This window comes from Apodemus sylvaticus, chromosome 7 (genome assembly GCF_947179515.1).
Source record: "Apodemus sylvaticus chromosome 7, mApoSyl1.1, whole genome shotgun sequence".
NCBI classification, from domain to species: Eukaryota; Metazoa; Chordata; class Mammalia; order Rodentia; family Muridae; genus Apodemus; species Apodemus sylvaticus.
In genome coordinates this window covers 114,919,497-114,939,430 of record NC_067478.1, presented here as the reverse complement: position 1 = coordinate 114,939,430, position 19,934 = coordinate 114,919,497, and the positions used below count along the sequence as shown (strand labels likewise).

At 36.9% G+C, this 19,934-nt stretch overlaps 2 pseudogenes; one reads left to right on the top strand and one right to left on the bottom strand.

The window, feature by feature from the left end:
• Window positions 1–2,325: 2,325 nt before the first annotated feature.
• On the top strand, window positions 2,326–10,226 carry LOC127689821 (olfactory receptor 867-like; annotated as a pseudogene).
• A 4,668-nt stretch (window positions 10,227–14,894) lies between these two features.
• Window positions 14,895–19,005, bottom strand: LOC127689402 (olfactory receptor 7D4-like; annotated as a pseudogene).
• Window positions 19,006–19,934: the final 929 nt, after the last annotated feature.

Genomic DNA, 19,934 nt, shown 5'->3' with positions numbered 1-19,934 from the left:
ATATGAAGACCAAGGTGCACTTGTGTTCACAGAAACCGAGGACCAGTCTGTGTATGTTTTTGTCTAGACGTTTGAGTTTTTAAGTTTTAGTTCTTTGATCAATTTGGATTTATTTTTGTGTAATGTAATAGACAGGGGTGTAATATCATTCTTCTTCTGTGGACTTCTAATTTTTCCATTACCATTTCTCAAAAAAAAACCAAATACAACTGTATGGAAAATATTGAATTCCCTTATCCATAAGAGAAATGCAAACTGAATCTATATTTAAGTTGCATCTCATTCAGCCCAAAGACTAGTCATTTAAAAAAAGGAACACATAGTTTTAGCCTTTGTCAAAAATTAAGTAGTTTTGGGCTAGTCTTCTCTGAGTTATTTTATCACATATACCCACAAGCATTATCAGGTATTGCTAAATTTTAATTACACTCCAGGATTTAATAGTAAGACTTCATTTTTTTTTTTGGTTTTTTTCAAGACAGGGTTTCTCTGTGTAGCCAGGGCTTTCCTGGAACTCACTCTGTAGACCAGGCTTGCCTTGAATTCAGAAATCCTCCTGCCTCTGCCTGCTAAGGGCTGGAATTAAATGTGTGTGCCACCACCACCCTGCAAGACTTCATTTTTGAAGGTGCCACATATGAGACTCATAAAACATGGAGCTGTCAGTTGATATTGACCTGAGAAATGCATTTCTGTAAGGGAACAAGAATCCCCAGAGAGAATACCCTAGACTCAAATAGTATGGAAAAGCAGAGGGTATTTTATTCTGCTGATATTAACTGCATGTAGGGACTAACAATTCATCAACATGGAACCTGAAAGTGAGCTCACAGGCGCATAAAGCAAATGGATGGAACTCGAAAATATCATCCTGAATGAGGTAACCCAACCACAAAAGAACATTCATGGTATGCAATCACTGATAAGTGGATATTAGCTCAAAAGCTTGGGGGAAAAAAAAGCTCAAAAGCTTGGAATACCCAAGATACAATTCCCCGACCAAATGAAGCTCAAGAAGAACAAAGTATGGATACGTGGATCCTTTTTAGAGTGGGGAACAAAATACCCACAGGAGGAGATACATAAAAAAAAGTGTGGAGCAGAAACTGAAGGAAAGATCATCCAGAGATTGCCATTCCTAGGGATCCACCCCATATACAGTTACAAAACACAGACACTACTATGGATTCCAGAAGTGCTTGCTGACAGGAGCCTGATATAGCTGATTCCTGGGAGGCTCTTACCAGTGCATGATAAATACAGATGTGGATACTCTCAGATAAGCATTGAATGGAGCACAGGGTCCCCAATGGAGGAGCTAGAGAAAGGACCCAAGGAGCTGAAGGGGTTTGCAGCACCATAGGAGGAACAACAATTTGAACTACCCAGTATGCTCAGAGCTCCCAGAGACAAAGTCACCAAGCAGAATAAACATAGAAGGACCCATGGCTCCAGAGACATATGCAGCAGAGGATGGCCTTGTTGTACATCAAAGGGGGAGAGGCATTTAGTCCTGAGAGGACTAGATTTTCCAGTACAGGGGAATGCCAGGACAGAGAAGCAGTAGTGTGTGGATTGGTGTGCATGGAAAGCTGATGGTTTAGGGTATTCTTGGGTGGGAACCAGGAAAGTGGACAATATTTGAAATGTAAATAAAGAATATATCTAATTAAAAATATAAAGCTGATTAGGGGAATTCCAGGGAGGTGTTGGTGACATTTGTTATGATTTGTTGGCTCTATCTCTAAGGGTATGATTATTTCTGGGATTGTCTAGGGTTAAATGTTCCTGCTTCAGGCCAGATTGTTGGATAGTTCCTGATCACCTGCAGATATTGTTTTTTCTTGGAACTGGTTATTTCACTTGTTGAAAACAGAAACCCCTGAACTGGCATCTTGTAGCCTGTGATGGAGTCAGTCTAGCCAAACCCTCTCATTCCCTCTGAATTATAACAGAATCAAATTTTTGATTCCTCAGTTCTTCCCAAGGTCCAAGTTATTGGCTAGGGGGTAAATTTGGGCCTAAATACCATAAGTTTTTTTTTTTGCCAAAATATGGACCTTTTTTCACTTAACATCTCAGCCTGTAAAGAGGAGCCTGTTTCTGCAAGGTTATATATGGAGAGATGTGATAGAGTTCCTGCCCTGGAGCATCACCAGGCCATTGATCCCTCTGATCCCCAAATGGGTTAATGGTTGCTATTTCACTGAAGTTGATATGCTGTCTTTACTACCCTACTTTCAATATTTCATTTTAGGTAATATACTTCCCCATTACTCAGAGCTAGTCACTCCATAGTAAATGAAACAGATGTGGTTCTCAGGAATGAGGAATAGAGATGCTTATGAGGCTTTGGATGATGAGGAACAGGTCTTGCACATGGTCTTCAGAGCCATGCTAAAAGCTCTAGACAGCATAAACATAAGGGTCATAAAAGCCTGCATGGCTCTTTGCAGAAATATTTCATTGCCAAAGTTGGCCTGAATGTGGAATCATGAGGAGAAACATATATGCCCCAAGTCCAATGACTGCTGCATTAATTAGTCAAGGTGAAATTGGGGACATCGAGGATCGAGAGTTTAAGTGGTCTCAGAAAGAAAAATTACAGATAGAAAAATAAGAAATTATATATGATTTAGAAATAAATAGTATTAGAAGGATTGTGCACGAGGCTATGGAAATGCTAGGATGAGTAAATTAAGAATAAAGAATCAAAAGATGATATAGATGCATACAAAAGGTATTCTGTTTTCATCACTTTTTGAAGAATTAGAGATAGGCCCTGGAAAGATATTAGAGCTAACTGCCCTGTCTCCAAAATAGAAAAGAAAAGAAAAGAAAAGAAAAGAAAAGAAAAGAAAAGAAAAAGAGAGAGAGAGAGAGAGAGAGAGAGAGAGAGAGAAAGAAAGAAAGAAAGAAAGAAAGAAAGAAAGAAAGAAAGAAAGAAAGAAAGAAAGAAAGAAAGAAAGAAAGAAAAAGAACTATCACATAAATAAATTCCAAGCGTTTTTAGGAATCATTTTAGCTTTAGTAGTTTGTTGTCTTTATGTTTTTACATGAAAATAGTTAATAAATACTGCTGTCTGCTGTACCAGAAAACCACCAGAGCTATGTTCAGCTATCCATTAAGAACAAACTGTGTAAACCGATAAGGGAATGTGTTTTTGCTTTGTGTTTAGTTCTGGTCTAAAGATACAAGGGTTGAAAGTACTGATCCTTAAATCATAGTATTTATGTAAATTTACAAATTTTTGATAAGTAATAACAATGATAAAAGACTTAATGATGTATCTTTAGTAAATAAAAGACTGGATTCAGGCTCTCTGGTCATTAAGCTGAAGAAGGATTAAGCTGAAAGATAAATTAGCTGAAGGACAAAGAATACTGAGAATCATCAGGGAACCGAGAGAATACCTGATCTAGCACTTGGCATTTATGACTGACTATGAGTCATTATGGAAGCATCACTCTTCCCATTCCTGCTTTTCTCAGGACCCTCCTCATGCTAAGGCTGGACCTCGTCAATGTGGGAAAAGGGGCATCACATTTTTCATCTCTAAGTACTTCCTGCTGATATTATGGCATTGTCTTTTGGTGGACCAAGAAGATTGAAATGCCAGTCAAAGGCTGGGAAATGGGCATTTATCATAAGTTCTTGTAGCTGCCTGCAGCTAATGGGAACTGGGTCCCTGGAAGAGAAGCTGAAGATAGATGGAGGGCAGTGAAAAGGACTGAGACCAGGACAACCCAACTGCTGATCAAGGCCCCAAGTTTAATGGAGGTCTGACAATTTAAGAGTTTGGGTGAGCCCCTTCCCCCATCTCCTGGGTGAGTTCCTGAAAGTGCTCTGGCAGTTCATTGGCTCCACTGCTCAGGCAGCTGGGCATGTCACCTGACTTAATTCAGAAATTCATAAACCTGGAGGAGCACTGAACTTCACCTTCACTCTGAGTGTTCCACCCTAGGTGAAGCAGGATCCTGAATAGCACAGGAATCCCTTCTCAACGAAGGCTAGGGGAGGAAGTTCACCTTGATCAATGTCGAGTTTCTACCAAGTGGCATGACACCGCAATATGGCTCTGTACACATTCTGACTAGTTGATCAAGTTGAAAGACAGCAAGCAATCATCTTGGCTAGACTGGTTAATATCAGCCTTCTGCAAGTCAGATTTCAACACCTCCATACATGATCCTTGAACAGAGTCTGTCAGCCAGGTGAAAATCAGCTGAGAGTATATTATAGACTAAGGACAGACGTTAAAATTGTCTGGTAATTGATGAAGCTAAAGAATCCCCTGAAAAAGCAAAAATCTCACAAGACAAGGCAGGTGTAGTTTTCTAGAGTCCTTTTGAGCTGTGGTGGGTGGATACAAATATTATGGCTTTTTGATCTCTTAGTGCTTACATGAATTTTAGTTAATAAAATGATATTCTTAATTTTAACTGCTATATTGAATTCCATATTTTAGAAAGCAGATAACAGGTGCCTGAGAGACCATAGAAGTAGACTCATGCCTTTAAGACAGTCAAATCTATATGTTTGGGTAACAGGTGTCTGAGAGACAATATAAGTGGACTAATTCCTTTGAGACAGTCAACTCTATACATTTGGGGTAAAAGGCACAGAACAATCCTTCTTCAATCCAGTGAACCAGATATACAGATTCAACAGAGATGTATTTAGTGTAATGAGAAACACATTTAAGTATGCATTTAGAAGTAAAACAGAGGGAATTTAACACCTTGAGCTCTTAACTGAATTGTAAGCAGTCAGTGCTCCATTAGCTTATCAGAATTCTATTGGTCAATGCTAAAATTCTGAACTTTAAAATAACAATATCATATGTGGGGAATATGAAACATATCCCGTTACGTACACTTTTATTAATTAATTAATTTTATGCTCTCCTGTAGAGAATGCCTTTCACAGGTATATATTTTTAATATTTTTTCTGGAATGGATAATTTTTACTAACTTTAATGATCTACGATTACTTTGTAGCCATCTGTCACTCTCTCAAATACACTGTTATCATGAACAGTTAGTTCTGTACCTTTCTTGTTCTGATTTTTTGAGTCATGTTCTGGATCTCCATGATTCATGTTTTATTGATGAATGAAATGAACTTCTCAAGAGGTACTGAAATACCACATTTCTTCTGTGAACTAGATCAAATTCTCAAGGTATCCAACTCTGACACTCACATCAATAATGTATTTATGTATGTGACAACTTCCCTACTAGGAGTGATTGCTATAACAGGAATCCTTATGTCTTTTTTTTAATTCGATATATTTTTTATTTACATTTCAAATGATTTCCCCTTTTCTAACCCCCCACTCCCCGAAAGTCCCGCAAGCCCCCTTCTCTCCCCCTGTCCTCCCACCTACCCCTTCCCACTTCCCCGCTCTGGTTTTGCCGAATACTTATTCACAGATTATCTCCTCCTTATTACCGATGTCCTCTACTGTGAATAAGTACAAATCATTTTGTACTTGGGGGTCTCACCTCTGTATAGTCTATTTTTCTATTGGAGTTTATTTCAGCTCTTCTGTGGAACATTCTTCCAAGAGAAAAATGATTACTTCATTGATGTTGATGTTGAACCATTTCATCTATAGCCTGAGAAACAAGGATATGAAAGGCGCACTTGAAAAAGTTTTTTTTTTTTTTTTTTTTTTTAGTAGAGTAGCCTCTTGTCCATTGTGGATAAATGACTTCAGAACTAAATTCATATTGAGAACTGTAAAGCAAGGATTATAAACATGCCTCTTCTGAGTCATTTTTATATCATAAATCACATGTCTAATTTACTCTATTGTGATAGCATATGTAACTTCATTTGTGTACCTTTTTTTTTTTTACAAAAATATCTTAATTCCCTATATATTGCATTTAAAATTTACAGTTATTCTTATGGGATTTTTTGACATTTTAAATTTGATGTGAATTATGGATTATAAGTTCTGAGGAACTAATCCTTTATTATTTTGGAAGATTAATGCCCTCCACTTTAATTTGATGGCATTGTTGCTTTTACTAAATGATATGTTATGAAAATACTAATATCAATCTTGTTATTGTTTCAGTTGTGTTATTATCATTTTCATTGGTGATTTCATGTTTACTCCTGTTATCGGTTTTCATCAAATACTTGGCCCGTCATGTTAGAGTGACTTTATGGGTGTAGCTTGTGATATTATCAGGAGATATACCACAATCTTATAATGTCTGATATTTCTCTCATAATCTTTCCTTTTTTTTTCTTCCACAGTATTTCCTAAACATTAGGGTTAGGAATGCTGTGCAGATCTATCCACTGGGCCTGAGCTACAAAAGTGATATTTGCTTGACTGAGATTTTTCTTTAATGGTTTCTGTTGGTTGCAAAGAGACATTTCTTTGATGAGTGAAGACTACACATTTTGTTAGGGAGAAGGACACATTATTTATAGGTTGATATTATGTATTATGCTGGTTTAGTAAACTAGTCATTATTGATCTTCTTCCAATATTATGGTACCTAAACATATTATTTAAGCTTACAATAGTGTGATGGTTTGCACATGCTCATCCCACTTAATGGCACTATTATAAGGTGTGGCCTTGTTAGGCAAAGTGTGTCACTTCCTCAAACACTAGTGTGTGAGGATGGGCTAGGTAATCATCCTCATAGATGCCTGAGGATGCCCAGTCTGCTCCTGTTTTTCTAAGGATAAAGATGTAGAACCTTCAGTTCCTCTAGCATCATGCATGCCTTGATGCTGCCATGCTTCTGCCTTGATGACAAAGGACTGAACATCCCAACCTGTAAGCAAGCCCCAATTAAATGCTGTCATTTATAAGACTTACCTTGATTATGATGATTGTTCACAGCAGCAAAATCCCAAACTGAAACAAACAGATCTAAGAAAGCAACAATTTTTTCCAGCTATGTGAGTCATCAACACAATGATGAACAGCACGTCATGATAACCTTAAGGGTACAATACTGGGTGTGTAGGAGGGGGGACCACCCTCATAGAAGAAAGGGGAGGAGGGATGAGATAGGGAATTTCTCGAGGGGAAACTGGGAAAATGGATAACATTTGAAATGTAAATAAATAGAACATCCAATTAAAAAATGGTACAATAGTGGCACATATATACTTTTGTAATTATCACAATTCATTTTAACTGTTAAACAAAATGAATCCATATCTGGTATTTGGAACCTGCCTAAACATAGAGTGCTAAGGTTGCCATAGTTTTTTAGTCTTATAATTTCTCATGGGAGATTCTGAGATTGTGGAATAATGTACATTAAGCTTTATAATTATTCTAATATTTCCTGTGATCCTTTGTTTCGTGACTGATATTTGAACAGGAAATTTTCTTGTAGTGTAGTTGTTTTATGAGTAGTTTTACTATTACAGTTTTCTTTAAATTACAGTTTATTCATATGTTTCCAGAATCTTATCTTCTTTTACATGTTATCTAATCCCCAGCTCACTTTTTGCAAGCAGTTTTACCAATTATACAAATTGTAATTTTTCTATCCATTATATAATTTTCATATTTAATGTTTATTAAATATGACTTTGAATGTGTTTTTAATACTGTGACAGTTTTCTGTTTTCAAAGGGGATTTTGTATTGCTAAGTACACATGCACAATAGAAAAGTTCTCCTGAACTTATTGGTGTTCAATGAAATCTGTTCTTTTTTTATTAACACCTATTTCACCACCTTCTTTATACTCTTATGGTCACTTTACTGATGGTCATTTTATGAGATTTACTGCTTAAAATCCCCATATAAGAAAACTCATGTTATGTTTGGATTTTTAACTGCTTGTCATTTCACATGACGTAATGACAAAATGATTTTTTCATGTTCTGTCAAATATATTATTTTATTTATAAGTCTTTATCATTTTTGTCTTAGATATGTCAGATTTGTCTATACATTTCACAATAAACATTTATATAAGTCTGCACACAATTAAAATACTTCTGAAAGAAAATGACAATATACAAAATCCTGTCAAATTTATTTGATATCCATTAGATACACATGTATAAATAAGAGTAACATATCTTACTGTTTTGTTGCCAACCACAGACAACTATTTGTTATATTTCATAAACACTGTTTGTCTACTATAGTTTTTGATAGCTTTAAGAGGTCCACACCAATATTATATTACATTTTTTAATTTGTATTACCATTATGATTATTGAATTATTAATATTTTCTTTCCTTATCATGCTTGATAACTTTTGGTTGAATGCCAATTTTATTGGATATTAGGATAGCAACTCTAGCTTGTTTCTTGGGACCATTAGCTTGGAAGATCTTTTTCCATCCTTTTACTCTGAGATAGGATCTATCTTTGTTATTGAGATGCAGAAAACTCCTGAATCTTGTTTGTATATCCGGTCTGTAATCTTATGTCCTTTTATAGAAAAATTGAGAGAAAATTAATACTGAGAGTAATTAATGACAGATGACTATTGGCTCCTGTTATGTTTGTTTTTGTAGGTGGATTTATGTGTTTGTGGTTCTCTCCTTTTGTCTTTGTTGTGAGATGATTAATATCTTGTCTTTTCTTTGGTGTGGGTACCTTCCTTGTGTTGGAGTTTTCCTTCTAGACTTTTCTGTAGAGCTAGATTGATAGATAGATACTGTTTGAATTCAGTTTTGTCCTGGAATATTTTGGATTTTCCATCTATGTTGATTTATAGTTTTGATGGATATAGTATATTGAGCTGGGATTTGTGTTCTCTTAGAATCTGCATGACCTCTGACCGGGCTCTTCTGGCTTTTAGTTTCTCTGTTGAGAAGTCTGGTATAATTATGATAGGTCTACATTTACATGTTACTTGGCCTTTTTTCCTTGCAGCTTTTAATATTCTTTCCCTTTTCTGTGCATTTCCTGTTTTAATTATTATGTGATGAAAGAATTTTTCTTTTTCCACTGAGCTCCCAGTGACAGCTGTGGGACTTCAGGAGGGTTCTTACCAAAATCTGATGTTTGTTTTATTTTACTCCTTTATGAAGGTCAATTAGCAACATAAGGACCTAGTTTGTGGCAGAGGAAGTTGGTTATCACTATGCCTAATTTACAAGAAGATCTGCAATAGAACACATAATTCTGTCAGGAGTGTTGTACTCTGTTTAATTTTGCCTACACTCTTCTTTTTTTTTCTTTTCCTTTTATTTGATATTTTATTTATTTACATTTCAAGTGTTATCTTATTTCCAAGTCTTCTCTCCAGAAACACCCCCTATCCCATCCTTGCTCCACCTGCCTCTATGAGGGTGTTTCCCCATCCTTCCATCTACTCCTGTCTTCCCACTCTGGCATTCCTCTACACTGGAGGTGAGGAACATCCTCAGGCCCAAGGGCCTTTCCTCCCACTGATATCCAGGAAGGCCTTCTTCTGCCACATACAGAGTTAAAGCCACGGGTCCCTCCATGTGTACAATTTGGTTGGTGGTTCAGTCCCCAGGAGCTCTGAGGGTCTGACTGGTTGACACTGTTGCTATCTCCATGGGGCTACAAACCTCCTCAGCTCCTTTAGTCTCTTATCTAACTCCTCCATCAGGGATACTATGTTCAGTCCAATGGTTGACTGTGAGCATCTTCCTCTGTATTTGTCAGGCTATTGCAGATCCTTTCAGTAGACAGCCATATCAGGCTCCTCTCAGCAACTATTCTTGGCATTCACTATAGTTCAGTTTGGTGATAGTATATTGGATGGATCCCCAAGTGGGGCAGTCTCTGGATGGCCTTTCCTTCATTTTCTGCTCCACTCTTTGTGTATTTCCTCCTGTTTCCCCTTCTAAGAAACACTGAAGCATCCACAATTTGGTCTTCCTTCCTCTTGAGCTTCATATGGTCTGTGAATTGTATCTTGGGTTTTTTGGAATTTTGGGCTAATATCCACTTATCAGTGAGTGCACACTGTGTGTGTTCTTCTGTGACCGAGTTACCTCACTCAGAATGATATTGCCTACATTCTTATGTCTGTGATGACTCTGGTTCCTCTCATGCAGATATGTATCTCTTGTGTCTTCCGAAGTGTTTTCTTCAACAATATCATTGATGCCATGTATCTCCCACTATTCTCATTCCCTATCCCTTACCTGCCACATAGAACTGCATACAACCACCCATTTAGCCCCCTGCTCACAGAGATCCTGCAGAGAATTTCTAAGTTAATTGTTCTCAATGACAAGTGACTTTGGTCTCATTTTCTATTTTATACTATCACCTTCTTGAAAAGAGTATTCAATAATTTGGGCTTAAAGTACTAAAACCCATATGCAAATTGCGAGTTAACACAAAGAGGAAATTTAAAAGTAGTTATTTCACAAAGCTGCAATCTCAAAGTAACTGGTTTTTCTTTTTTTTCCTTTTTTTAATTTGATATAATTTTTATTTACATATCAAATGATTTCCCCTTTTCTAGCCCCCCACTCCCCAAAAGTCACATAAGCCCCCTTCACTCCCCCTGTTCTCCCACCCACCCCTTCCCACTTCCCTGTTCTGATTTTGCCTTATACTGCTACAATGAGTCTTTCCAGAACCAGGGGCCACTCCTCCGTTCTTCTTGTACCTCATTTGATGTGTGGATTATGTTTTGGGTATTCCAGGTTTCCAGGCTAATATTCACTTATTAGTGAGTGCATACCATGATTGATCATTTGAGACTGGGTTACCTCAGTTAGTATGATGTTCTCCAGATCCATACATTTGTCTAAGAATTTCATGAATTCATTGTTTCTAATGGCTGAATAGTACTCCACTGTATATATATACCACATTTTTTGCATCCGTTCTTCTGCTGAGGGGTACCTGGGTTCTTTCCAGCTTCTGGCTATTATAAATAGGGCTGCTATGAACATAGTGGAGCATGTATCCTTATTACCTGTTGGGGAATCCTCTGGATATATGCCCAGGAGTGGTATAGCAGGATCTCTGGGAAGTGTCTGTAACTGGTTTTTCTTAAGATGCTTCACCATCATTACACTTTGTTAATATGCTGTAGAAGTGGAAAGGAATTATCTAGTGCTGGAACGATATTCATCTCAATAGGTCATTTCTATAAGCTGTGTTTCTTACTTGGATGAAATTTGGACCTTTACTTTCTTTTGCCTCTAACTTACTTCCTCCTATGATCCTATATCATAATGAACTCATGGGTAAAGAATTGTTTCTTATGGAACTATGACCACAAATTAAGGACCAAAACCTGAAGCATGTCTCTATTAGTACATATTCACAAATGTATTTCAGGAATTCAAATATTCCAGCATCATAATCTTGTTACCAGACACTATATATCTGTAAACCAACACCTGATGACAAAATTCATTTACAATTTCTGAATGTTCATCAACCAGGAATATATTTATTTTTCATGACTGTGATATAAATGATTAACACTTACATGGCAGAAATTTGACACCTGGAAACTGCATTTAGAGGATTTCATGCATATCTCCCAGAACTGTAAACTTGTCAATCTCTTCTACTTTCTATGGTGGTGCTATGTGTCAGAATAGTACAAAAGAAACTCATCCTACTCATAAAAATAGAGAATCACAGAGCCCATTCCTATATACTACCTGAAAACATGAAAATAATTGTTCATCCTCCACTTCTATATTACCATGAAATCAATAATCAATATTGCTTGTTATAGTCTACATTGTGAATTTTCTTCAGTACCTTTCTAACTACAGTATTAACTGATTTTCAACCCACCACATTTTTCATGTTACTTACGTTCTTTGAAATTTCTGAAATTTCTGTTTAATCACTATCTTTCGGATATTAAAAGAAGAGAATTCCTTTGAGATCATAACTGAGAATTTAAGTATAAAAGAGAGAGTTTCAATGTCTTTTCAAGCTACCTCAAAATAGATTCTCCCTAATTGCTATTATTCTTGTTCTAGAAAACAGAAATCGCTAAATACTACAATCTAAAAACCTAAAACCTCTAATGCTATTATACTTTAAGTAATTCTGAAAATAACAAGTTCAATAAGAAATCAAGAGAGATGAACCTCTGCATTCTATGATGTGTCAGTGACAAGGAATGGGAGAGACTCACAGGATTCAGTGATGGTTACGTCAGCTGAAAAGGTCATCTCCTATAACCAGGCAGGAATGCTTGTGGAGGGATAAGGATATCAAGCCACCCACAAAGATATTGACCCTAAATTGTCCTGTTTACAACAAAGGCAGGGACACAGATGGAGCAGAGACTGAAGGAATGGCCAATCAAAACCTTATTCAGCTTGAGATGTATTCCATAGGAAGCATCAATTTCTGACATTATTAATGATACTATTTTATGCTTAAAGAGAGGAGTCTACCATATCTGTCCTCTGTGAGGCTCTACCATGCAGCTAACAGAAACATTTGTAGATACTCATAGCCAAATGTTGGGCAGAGCTTTTGGACTCCTGTGGAGGATTTGGTAAAATTATTGACTACCCAAGAGGGGGGACAGACCCCATGGGAATGTGGACATAGTTAACTAACTTAGGCTCTATAGGGTGATCAGATACTGAGCCACCAACCAAAAACCATACATGGTCTTGACCAAGGCACATGGCATATATGTAAAAGATGTGCAGCTCAGTCCTCTCATGTGTCCCTAAGAGATGTAACAGTGACTTTGCAGAATCCATTCCTCTAACTGGGCTGTCTTGTCTGACCTAAGTGGGTGAGGATTTGCCTAGCCTTGTGGAGACTTGATGCACCAAGGTGGACAGAATGACCTCCCTCTGAGGTAAAGAGAAGAGAGTTGGTTGGAGGAAGGCCTCTGTGAAGTTTGGAACTGAAGGAAGTCCAGCAATTGAGATGTAAAATGAATAAACAAATAAATTAATACAGAAAACCCAGAATGTGAAAAATGACAGGTAAATAAAACTGGTATTCACATCATTATGTATGTGTGTGTGTGTGTGTGTGTGTGTGTGTGTGCAAATATATATGAGCCAACTCTCTTATTATCATTCATTTTTTCCAAATAATTGGTCACATTCAAGATATGATAATGACAGAGGTTTGTCAAAGGCATTATTAGAAAATTTTTATAATTATGTAAACAAACATAGCAGAGTATTCTACATACATAAACACAGATATCACTTTTGGTAGCCAATATATATTCTGATTCAATCTTCATATAGATTCTCTGTTCATAGTTAACATAGCTACTATTGAAACAAATCTATTTAAATTTTATAAATAATAAATGGTAGAAATTAGTAGCATGCATGCCCATCAGTGTGAAATATTGCCATATAAACTAATAAAGTCATTTACAGACATACTTATTAGTTAGTAAAAACCAATAAAATAAGAAGAAAGAGGATAATAAGGATAAAGGATATGAGGGCAGAAATGTAAAATAAATGAGTTAAGACAAAAGGAAAAATTCAAAGGTTTTAAAAGAATGAAGCAATCATTCCTTTAAAGAATCTCTCAATCAGACAGATTCTAGTTATTATATAACTAAAAGTAAAGTGGGCAAAATCCTTTCAAATTTCTATCTTTCATATGCAAAATTCAATTGTTATTACAAAAATTGGGAGTGAATATATGATTTATGAACATGTACTCAGTGTCAAGTTCTAGCTGTCCATTTCAAGTTAGTACTTTCTTTTCAAAAATTACATAAATGCATGAAAACATCTTAAGGAAATGTTCCAAGATGAGTAGATTAAAATATTTAAAGAAGAAATAAGTAAATTGCTGTAACCTGATATAATGGTAGCTATGATTATTTCATATACCCAGAGGCATATACCCAGAGCATTCTTCAGCATGCAATAAGGACACATGCTCCACTATGTTCATAGCAGCCCATTTGTAGTAGCCAGAAGCTGGAAAGAACCCAGTTGTCCCTCAACGGAGGAATGGATACAAAAAAATGTGGTATATATACACAATAGAGTACTATTCAGCCATTAGAAACAATGAATTCATGAAATTCTTAGGCAAATGGATGGAGCTGGAGAACATCATACTAAGAGAGGTAACACAGTCTCAAAAGATCAATCATAGTATGCACTCACTGATAAGTGGATATTAGCCTAGAAACTTTGAATACCCAAGACATAATCCACATGTTAAATGAGGTCCAAAAAGAATGGAGGAGTGGCCCCTGGTTCTGGAAAGACTCAGTGCAACAGTATAGGGGAATACCAGAACAGGGAAGTGGGAAGGGGTAGATTGAGGAACAGGGGGAGGGAAGAGGGCTTATGAGACTTGCAGGGAGTGGGGACCCAGAAAAGGGGAAATCATTTGAAATGTAAATAAAAATATATCAATAAAGAAAACATTTTAAAAAAATAAAAAAATAAAAAAGGAAGATGCAAATATAAGTAAACTATGATGAAAATATTAATACTCAAACAATCAATTTTAAATTATAAAGGTAATTTATGCTGAATATGTACATACGTGTGAGCCTATACATGCCATAGGGTGCAAGTGAAGTTCAGAGGACAAATTTGTGAAGTTAATTCTCGGATTCCACCTTTACACAAATACCAGTTATTGAGCTAATGTTAAAATAGCTATAAGCTCTTTACATGCTGAACCATCTCACCTTCCCTTAAGCAATATAATTTGTGAAAAACCATATTTGGTCCTATATAGATTCAGCAGATAAATTTCAAAACATCAAAATGCTCTGTAAAATTTATATCAAACTTTTACATTTTTTTGTAAAGAAAAAACTAAAAGATAATTGTTTTTAAGAAGAAATCAATTAAAATGTGTAAAAAACAATACGATGAGAATAGTAGAAACTTCAAAGATCCAAGCACAAAAAGACTCTGCATATTGATATTTACAATAATTACCTTTCCTTTGGTATCAGTAATGAATCAAGGACAAAATTTAACTCTTCTAAGAAGTCTCACCAAGCCCCCCCTTTACATCCTTGTTTCTCAAGCTGTAGATGAAGGGGTTCAACATATGGGTAATGACAGTGTACATCATAGAAGTGATTGTGTTTCTCTTTGATGAATGGGCTATAGCAGAACTGACATGAATTTCAAATCCTGTCCCATAGAATAATGATACCACACAAAGGTGAGACACACAAGTTGAAAAGGCTTTATACTTATTCATAATAAAGAACATTTTCAATAAGACAATGATAATGTTGGGTATTGCATTGAATCTGTATATTGCTTTTGGCAAAATGGCCATTTTAACTATATTGATTCTACCGATCCATGAGCATGGGAGGTTTTGCCATTTTTTGAGGTCTTCTTCCATTTCCTTCTTCAGAGTCTTGAAGTTCTTGTCATTCAGATCTTTCACATGTTTGGCAAGTGTCACACCAAGATACTTTATACTGTTTGTGGCTATTGTGAAGGGGGTCATTTCCCTAATTTCTTTCTCAGCCTGCTTATCCTTTGAGTATAGGAAGGCCACTGATTTGCTTGAGTTGATTTTATAACCTGCCACTTTGCTGAATTTGTTTATCAGCTGTAGGAGCTCTCTAGTGGAATTTTCTGGGTCACTTAGGTAGACTATCATGTCATCTGCAAATAATGATAGTTTGACTTCTTCCTTTCCAATTTGTATCCTTTTGACCTCATTATGTTGTCAAACTGCCCGAGCTAGTACCTCAAGTACAATATTGAAAAGATAAGGAGAAAGGGGGCAGCCCTGTCTAGTCCCTGATTTCAGTTTCTCTCCATTTAGTTTGATGCTGGCTACCGGTTTGCTGTATATTGCTTTTACTATGTTTAGGTATGGGCCTTGAATTCCTGTTCTCTCCAAGATTTTAAGCATGAAAGGATGCTGCATTTTGTCAAATGCTTTTTCAGCATCCAATGAAATGACCATGTGTTTTTTTTTTCTTTGATTTTGTTTATGTAGTAGATTGCATTGATGGATTTCCGTATATTGAACCAACCCTGCATCCCTGGGATAAAGCCTACTTGATCATGGTGGATGATCGTTTTGATGTGTTCTTGGATTCGGTTGGCAAGAATTTTATTGAGTATTTTTGCATCGATGTTCATAAGGGAGATTGGTCTGAAGTTTTCTTTCTTTGTTGGATCTTTGTGTGGTTTTGGTATCAGCGTAATTGTGGCTTCGTAGAAGGAATTGGGTAGTGTTCCTTCTGTTTCTATTTTGTGGAATAGTTTGAAGAGTATTGGTGTTAGGTCTTCTTTGAAGGTCTGATAGATTTCTGCACTGAAACCATCTGGTCCTGTGCTTTTGTTGGTTGGAAGACTTTCTATGATCCCTTCTATTTCTTTAGGGGTTATGGGACTGTTTAGATGATCTATTTGGTCCTGATTTAATTTTGGTATTTGGTATCAGTCTAGGAAATTGTCCATTTCCTCCAGATTCTCCAGTTGTGTTGAGTATAGGCTAGAGAAATCCTACAGCTGGTAAACAACTTCAGCAAAGTTGCAGGTTATAAAATCAACTCAAGCAAATCAGTGGCCTTTCTATACTCAAAGGATAAGCAGGCTGAGAAAGAAATTAGGGAAATGACCCCCTTCACAATAGCCACAAACAGTATAAAGTATCTTGGGGTGACTCTTACCAAACATGTGAAAGATCTGAATGACAAGAACTTTAAGACTCTGAAGAAGGAAATGGGAAAACCTCCTGTGCTCATGGATCAGTAGAATCAATATAGTTAAAATGGCCATTTTGCCAAAAGCAATATACAGATTCAATGCAATACCCATCAAAATCCCAACTCAATTCTTCACAGAGTTAGAAAGAGCAATTCTCAAATTCATCTGGAATAACAAAAAACCCAGAATAGCTAAAACTATTCTCAGCAACAAAAGAAAGTCTGGTGGAATCAATATCCTTGACCTCAAGCAATACTACAGAGCAATAGTGTTAAAAACTGCATGGTATTGGTACAGTGACAGGCAGGCAGATCAATGGAACAGGATTGAAGATCCAGAAATGAACACACACACCTATGGCCACTTGATCCTCGACAAAAAGGCTGAAAACATCCAATGGAAAAAAGATAGCCTTTTCAACAAATGGTGCTGGTTCAACTGGAGGTCAGCATGCAGAAGAATGCAAATTGATCCATCCCTGTCTCCTTGTACAAGCTCAAATCCAAATGGATCAAGGACCTCCACATAAAGCCAGACATTCTGAAGCTAATAGAAAGGAAACTGGGGAAGACCCTTTAGGACATCGGTACAGGGAGAAATTTTCTGAACAGAACACCAATAGCGTATGCTCTAAGATCAAGAATTGACAAATGGGACCTCATGAAGTTACAAAGTTTCTATAAGGCAAAGGACACCATCAAGAGGACAAATCGGCAACCAACAAATTGGGAAAGATCTTCACCAATCCTACATCAGATAGAGGGCTAATATCCAATATATATAAAGAACTCAAGAAGTTAGACTCCAGAAAACCAAACAACCCTATTAAAAAATGGGGGTACATAGTTAAACAAAGAATTCTCACCTGAAGAACTTCGGATGGCAGAGAAGCATCTTAAAAAATGCTCAGCTTCATTAGTCATTAGGGAAATGCAAATCAAAACAACCCTGAGATTTCACCTTACACCAGTCAGAATGGCTAAGATTAAAAATTCAGGAGACAGCAGGTGTTGGAGAGGGTGTGGAGAAAGAGGAAACTCCTCCACTGCTGGTGGGGTTGCAAATTGGTACAACCACTCTGGAAAGCAGTCTGGCGGTTCCTCGGAAAACTGGGCACCTCACTTCCAGAAGATCCTGCTATACCACTCCTGGGCATATACCTAGAGGATTCCCCACCATGTAATAAGGATACATGCTCTACTATGTTCATAGCAGCCCTATTTATAATTGCCAGATGCTGGAAAGAACCCAGGTATCCCTCAACAGAAGAGTGGATGCAAAAAATGTGGTATATCTACACAATGGAGTACTATTCAGCCATTAGAAACAATGAATTCATGAAATTCTTAGGCAAATGGATGGAGCTAGAGAACATCATACTAAGTGAGGTAACCCAGACTCAAAAGGTGAATCATGGTATGCACTCACTAATAAGTGGATATTAACCTAGAAAACTGGAATACCCAAAACATAATCCACACATCAAATGAGGTACAAGAAGAAAGGAGGAGTGGCCCCTTGTTCTGGAAAGACTCAGTGAAGCAGTATTTGGCAAAACCAGAACGGGGAAGTGGGAAGAGGTGGGTGGGAGGACAGGGGGAGAAAAGGGGGCTTATGGGACTTTTGGGGAGTGGGGGGTGGCTAGAAAAGGGGAAATCATTTGAAGTGTAAATAAAATATTATATCGAATAATGAAAAAATGACAAAAAAGAAAAAAAAAGACAATGACAATGTGAAAATAAGGGAAAACTCTCCCAATGACAGAAAACATACCTAGAAAAGCAATAACAAATTACAGAAAAATGTTCTTTATGTGCGTACCAGAGCAGACCACCCTGAGAAGTTCATTGAGCTCACAAAATAAATGTGGTATTTCAGTGCTAGTAGAGAATGTCAATTGTTTTGTCAATAACATATGGATCATGGAGACCCAGAACATAATGATCCAAGATAAAGGAACCAGATACGACAAATTTGAGGGTTATGATGACTGTGTAGTTAAATGGGTGGCAGATTGCCATAAAATGACCATAGGCCGTAATGGTCAAAAGAAAATTATCCATTCCAAGAAAATTATTAAAAAATATCCTGCAGTAAGGCATTCTGTGTAGGATATCTCCATGGCGTGCAGGTAAATGTTCACCAGCATTTTGGGGATGGTACTGAAGGTTAAACAAATATCAACAAATGGCAGGTTGCAAAGGAGAAAGTACACGGGAGTGTGAAGGTGAGTGTCAAAGCTGGTGACTAAGACAATGAGAACGTTTCCAAGCATGGCAACCAGGAACATGGACAGGAAGGGTCCAAAGAGAACAGATTGAATTTTAGGATCTTCTGAAAGGCCAATAAGGAGGAATTGTTCTATGTCTGTATGGTTCTCTGCTTCCATGCAGGTTTTTTGTATTCTGAAAAGAAGAGAAAATAAAAGGATGCTCATCAAATGATCAGGTGTTAATTCTATCAGACTTGTTGTCCCTGGGTCGGGAAAGGTAGAGATTTTACAGGAAGCAATTATTACTGGAAGATTCTCTATATTGAAACAATGAATTCATGAAATTCTTAGGCAAATGGATGGAGCTAGAGAACATCATACTAAGTGAGGTAACCCAGACTCAAAAGGTGAATCATGGTATGCACTCACTAGTAAGTGGATATTAACCTAGAAAACTGGAATACCCAAAACATAATCCACACATCAAATGAGGTACAAGAAGAAAGGAAGAGTGGCCCCTGGTTCTAGAAAGACTCTAGAAAGACTTGGCAAAACCAGAATGGGGAAGTGGGAAGGGGTGGGTGGGAGGACAGGGGAAGAGAAGGGGGCTTACGGGACTTTCGGGGAGTGGGGGGGCTAGAAAAGGGGAGATCATTTGAAATGTAAATAAATTATATCGAATTAAAAAAATTGGGAAATGGAAGTAGTGAGAGTTGGGTATACAGCGTGTGTGGCATATAAAGAATACTATGAAAGCTTTACTTCTTGTACCATACAAAGATTGTAGTCATATAGCATTACTGTGTTATAGTGTTAAGCTATAAAGAATTCTGATATCCTCACTGTAGCAAAATTTAGGCTTAGTACCCAAATCCTCTCTTCCACTTACTCTATCTGCCCTAACTTAAAGCAATAACTTTTGTATTGTTTTCACTAAAGCTTGTTTTCTTTATGAGACATAGGAAACTTAATGCATATTTTCCACAAAAGTTGAGAAAAAAATTACAGATAAGGGAGATTATCACTTTCTCAGTTTGAATTGCAAAATATCCTAATTAAAAGAAAAGTTCTATTTTCTTTTCTGAATTAAATCACCCCAGTATCCT